The following is a 5,944-nucleotide window of genomic DNA, read 5'->3' as shown; positions in this document are numbered from 1 at the left end:
AGGCAGAGGTCCTGGGAATGAGGCTAAGAGGTTCCCTGTGGTCATCTCATCCCCAGGGCCTGGGAGCTCTGACAGGACCCATCTGGCATCAGTCCAGGATGCCAAAGAGGTGCTTGTTTGTTCCCTATACTGCAGGAGGCCCAGGTGCAGGGGAGACTCCAGCACCTTCTAAGAAATGGGCTCGACTGGGTGCGGTGGCTCACGCCTATAATCCCAGCACTTTGGGAGACCAAGGCAAGTGGATCACCTGAGGTCAGGAGTTTGAGACCAGCCTGGTCAGCATGGCGAAACCCATCTCTACTAAAAATGCAAAAATTAGCTGGGTGTGGTGGCGAGCACCTGTAATCCCAGCTACTGGGAAGGCTGAGGCAGGAGAATCGCTTGAACCCAGGGGGCGGAGGTTGTAGTGAGCTGAGATCATACCACTTCACTCCAGTCTGGGGGACAGAGTGAGACTCTGTCTCAAAAAAAAAAAAAAAAAGAAAAAAAAAACAAATGGGCTCTTTCTATTAATAAATGCCCTACATTCGCACGTTTATCCTCCAACAGCGGTGCGTGATTAGCACCCCCATTTTCCAGATGAAGAAGCTGAGGCAGGCAAGTTCACTGGAGCGCCCCAGGCCCATGGCTGCTCAGTGGTGATTCAGCTCCGCTCCAAAGCACATGCTTTGCACCCTCACCACACTGCAATGCAACAGCCAAGCCTGCCCCATTCCTGCTGCTACTTTCTGCAGACATTTATTAAACATTCACTATCTGCTAGGCACCGTTCTAGGTGCTTTACTTAGCTCATGTAATTTTCAAAAATCCATGTAAAATAGGCGCTGCTATTATGCCCACTGTCTTGCCAGGACACGGCACGCAGAAGTTAAGTAACCCGCCCTAAATCACACAGCTTAATCCCGGCAGACAGACCCTGAAGCTCCCACTCTTAACCACCATAAAAACACCATAAAAAGGGAAAGGAGAGAAGGCCCATTTGAATTAAGGCTGGGCCGTTGAACTGTTTAAAAGAAAATGAAGGTCATATGTGCTGTAAATGAAAGTCTATGCAATCAACATTTGAGGTCTGCCTTTTGCCTCGCTCTGTGCTTAGAGCTGGGAATGGAGACAAGGGCGAGCTCCCTACCTTGCTGACCTCACAGTCTAGGGGCGTGCACCAAGAAACAAAGGGAATGCAGCTGCCAGTGCTCTGAGGAATGCCTTCACCAGGGACAGAGGGCCCTGTGGGAGGCAGTGGTTAAGAAGCAAGAATATTAAGTAATGTACACTAGCAATAATGCGACTCACAATCGATCCACGCAGCACCATTCTCACCAAAAGCATTACATCTTTTAACATGTAAGGATTACTAAACATATACTTTAACATATAAGGAGTACTAAAATAAAGGTAAGTGTTTCAGTAAGAATCGTGTCTACTTTACCTAAAATTAAGAATTCATAGAATTTGGATGAGGCTGTACAGTATATGAAAACCTATTACCAAATTCCCATTTTTAACCATATTAATATACTCACTATCACAAGCCAAAGTTTTTCAAGACACTTCCGTATACATTATTATTTTTTTGAGACAGGGTCTCACTCTGTGCCCAGGCTGGAGTGCAGTTTCGCAATCATGGCTCACTGCAACCTCCACCTCCCGGGCTCAAGCAATCTTCCCATCTCAGCCTCTCCAGTAGCTGGGGCCACAGGTGCGTGCCACCACGCCCAGCTAATTTTTTTGTATTTTTTGTAGAGACAGGGTCTCATATGTTACCCAGAATGGTCTCGAACTCCTGGGCTTAAGTCATCCATCTGCCTCAGCCTCCCAAAATGCTGGGATTACAGATGTGAGCCACTGTGCCTGGCTGTCTTGTACATTATTTTTTGTTTTATTAAAATGTTAATTATAAATTGACAGTTTATAATTGTGTATATCTTGGCAGTTGAAAGTGATGCTATGTTTATGAATAGAATGTGGAATAATTAAATCAGGCTAATTAATAGATCCATCACCTCAAATACTTATCATTTTTTGTGATGAGAGCATAGAAATTTAGTCTCCTTGCAGTTTTGAAATGTACTATACACTATTATTAACTATATTCACTACACTGTGCAATAGAGCTCAAATAAAACCGCATTCCTGGCTGGGCACGGTGGCTCACGCCTGTAATCTCAGCACTTTGGGAGACCGAGGCAGGCAGATCACGAGGTCAGGAGATTGAGACCATCCTGGCTAACACAGTGAAACCCCGTCTCTACTAAAAATACAAAAAATTATCTGGGCGTGGTAGTGCACACCTGTAGTCCCAGCTACTCAGGAGGCTGAGGCAGGAGAATCGCTTGAACCCGGGAGGTGGAGGTTGCAGTGAGCTGAGACCACGCCACTGCACTCCAGCCTGGTGACAAAAGTGAGACTCTGTCTCAAAAACAAACAAACAAACAACCTCATTTTTCTTGTCTAATTATGTGCCCTCTGACCATCATCTCCCCACTCTCCCAACCCAACCCTTGGTCTCTGTACTTACCACTCTACTCTCTGCTTCTATGAATTCAATTGTCCGAGACTCCACATATGAGTGAGAACATGTGTTATCTGTCCTGTGATTGATTTATTTTACTTAGCATAACGTTCTTCGATTCCATCCATGATGTCACAAATGACAGGATTTCCTTCTTTTTTAAAGCTGAATAATATTCCATGGTGACATATACCACATTTTCCTTATCTACTCATCTATGATGGACACAGGTTGATTCCAAATCTTGGCCATTGTGAATAGTGCTGCAATAAACATGGGAGTGCAGGTATCTCTTTGATATATTGATTTCCTTTCCTAGTAGGGGACTGCTGGATCATGTGGAAGCTCTGGGTTTAGTTTTAGGAACCTCCATGCTGTTTTCCACAATAGCTAATCTAATTTACATTCCCACCAAGAGCAGGCAAGGGTTTTCTTTACTTCACATCCTCAACAACACTTGTATTTTTGATAACAGTCATTCTGACAGGTGCGCGGTGGTAGCTCATTGTGGTTATGAATCGCATTCCCCAATGATTAGTGAGGTGGAGCATTGTTTTTTTCATGTCTGTTGGTCATTTGTATGTCTTATTTTCAGAAATGTCTATTCAGGTCCCATGCCCATTTTTTAATTGGGTTATTTGTTTTCTTGCTATTGAAGTGTTTGATTTGTTTTGGGGGTTTTGTTTTGTTTTGTTTCCTGAGACAGAGTCTCACTCTGTCACCCAGGTCAGAGTGCAGTGGTGCAATCTCAGCTCACTGCAAGCTCCGCCTCCTGGGCTCAAGCAATTCTCCTGCCTCAGCCTTCCCAGCAGCTGGGACTACAGGCACCCGCCACTATGCCCGTCTAGTTTTTGTATTTTTAGTAGAGATGGGGTTTCACCGTATTGGCCAGGCTGGTCTCAAACTCCTGACCTCAGGTGATCCACCTGCCTCAGCCTCCCAAAGTGCTGGTATTACAGGCGTGAGCCACCACGCCCGGCCTGCTGTTTGAGTTCTTAATCTATCTTGGATAGATGTATAATGTGCAAATTTATTTTATTTTATCTATTTATTTATTTAGAGATGAAGTCTTGCTCTGTCACCCAGGCTGGAATGCAGTGGCACCATCTCGGCTCACTGCAACCTCCACCTCCTGGGTTCAAGCGATTCTCCTGCCTCAGCCTCCCGAGTAGCTGGGACTACAGGCGCATGCCACCATGCCTGGCTAATTTTTGTATTTTTAGTAGAGACGGGATTTCACCATGTTGGCCAGACTGGTCTCGAACTCCTGACCTTAGGTGATCCACCTGCCTCAGCCTCCCGAAGTGCTGGGATTACAGGCATGAGCCACCACGCCCAGCCTATTTGCAATTTTTTTGTCCCAGTCTGTAAGTTGGATTCTTACTCTCTTCATTATTTCCTTTGCTGTGCAGAAGCTTTTTCATTTGATATGACCCCATTTGTCTACTTTTGCTTTTGTTGTCTGTGCTTTTGGGGTCAAAGCCAAAATATCACTGTCCAGACCAACGTTGTGCAGTTTTTCCCTTATGTTTTCTTTTAGAAGTTTTACAGTTTCTGGTTTTACATTTAAGCCTTTAATTCGATGTGAGTTAATTTTTGTTTGTATGTGATGAGAGATAAGAATTTCATTTCACTCTTCTGCATGTGGATATCCAGTTTTCCCAACACTATTTATTGGAGATAAATGCTTCCCCCATTGTGTGTTCTTGGCATCTTCATCAAAAAATCAGGCTGGGCATGATGGCTCACGCCTGTAATCCCAGCACTTTGGGAGGCCAAGGTGGGCAGATCACTTGAGGTCAGGAGTTTGAGACCAACCTGGCCAACATGGCAAAATCCTGTCTCTACTAAAAATGCAAAAATTAGCCGGGTGTGGTGGCGGGCACCTGTATTCCCAGCTACTTGGGAGGCTGAGGCAGGAGAATCGCTTGAACCTGGGAGGCAGAGGTTGCAGTGAGCCAAGATCGTGCCACTGCACTCCAGCCTGGGAGACAGAGTGAAACTGTGTCTCAAAAAAAAAAAAAAATTAGTTGCCCATACATGTGTGGGATGATATCTGGACTCTACTCAGTTCCATTGTTTGGTGCTTCTATTTTTATGCCAGCACCATGCTGTTTTAATTACTATAGCTTTTGTAGTATGGTTTGAAGTCAGGTAGTGTGATGCCTCCAGCTTTGCTCTTTTTGCTCGTGATTGCCTTGGCTATTCAGGATTTTTTGTGGTTCCATGTGAATTTTAGGATTGTTTTTTCTATTTCTATGAAAAATGACATTGGAATTTTGATAGGGGTTGCATTATTGAACATTATTTCTTGTAATTCTCCGACTGGCCATCCAGTTTTATTCCCAATTTGCAGATGAGAACACTGAGGCATGCAGTGCTGAGACTTGTCTGAGGCCAGAACTCTAGTAAGTGTGAGGCCTGGGGCTGACACCCTGCCTTCCAGCTCTCATCCAGATCTGTGTCCGCTCCCCAGGTGTATAAAGGCCTGAAGTTCCAAGCTACAGTGGACACAAGAGGATGAGAGGACATCCTCTAGCCAAAGGCACGCTGATCAAATGTGTTCTGGTTCATTTTCACAGCAAGCATCATATTTACTGGAGTGGTTCCTGCTGTTTTATAGCTGACTGCCAGTATTCCTGGATGGAGCAGATACCCCATAGCCAGCGATGTTCATGTAGGCAGCTTCCCAACCTGCCTGATGACCGGCCTGGTCAGACACATAGACCCCAGAGCCAGCAGGGATATTCGGACCCAGTGGGAGGTGGGAGGGGAGGGGAGGGGCAGCCAAGGAACCTGCCTGGTTAACAAGTGCCCCAGGGACTGGTGATGGAGGCATGTCAGAAATAGTGATTTAAAAAAATATATATATATAAGTTCTGGGATATATGTGCTGAATGTGCAGGTTTGTTACATAGGTATACACGTGCCATGGTGGTTTGCTGCACCCATCAACCTGTCATCTAGGTTTTAAGCCCTGCGTGCATTAGGTATTTGTCCTAATGCTCTCCCTGATGGGAAAGAGTGATTTTTAAAGCCCAATTTGATTTAAATCCATATGTTTTGGTTCTCCCTGCCCCCTATGGAGTTGTCCACATATGATCTAAATTGATTTCTGTGGTTTTTCCTTCCTCCCCAGATGACAAAGATACGAATGACCCAGAAAGGTGGCAAGGGTGAAAGGTCCAGGTGTCCTGCCACGTGACACCTGCGGAAGGTCTTATGGAAGAAAACCTACCCCTGTAGGCTCTTGGGGTTTAAGATTCTATTTATTTATTTTCTCAAGAGACCCTGCTTTAGCAGAATTTGCTAAATTGCTGCTGCTTAGTGCTGGAAAGAAAGCAACGCTGGCCTTACAATTCTAGCACAGCTCTGCCTGAGAACTGGTGCTTCCGTTCGGTGGAGGCCTGCCGCGTCTGGCTGCTTGTGGCATGG

Source organism: Nomascus leucogenys, chromosome 8 (genome assembly GCF_006542625.1).
Source record: "Nomascus leucogenys isolate Asia chromosome 8, Asia_NLE_v1, whole genome shotgun sequence".
NCBI lineage: Eukaryota > Metazoa > Chordata > Mammalia > Primates > Hylobatidae > Nomascus > Nomascus leucogenys.
The sequence above is the reverse complement of the archived record's forward strand: the minus strand, read 5'-3'. Positions refer to the sequence as shown.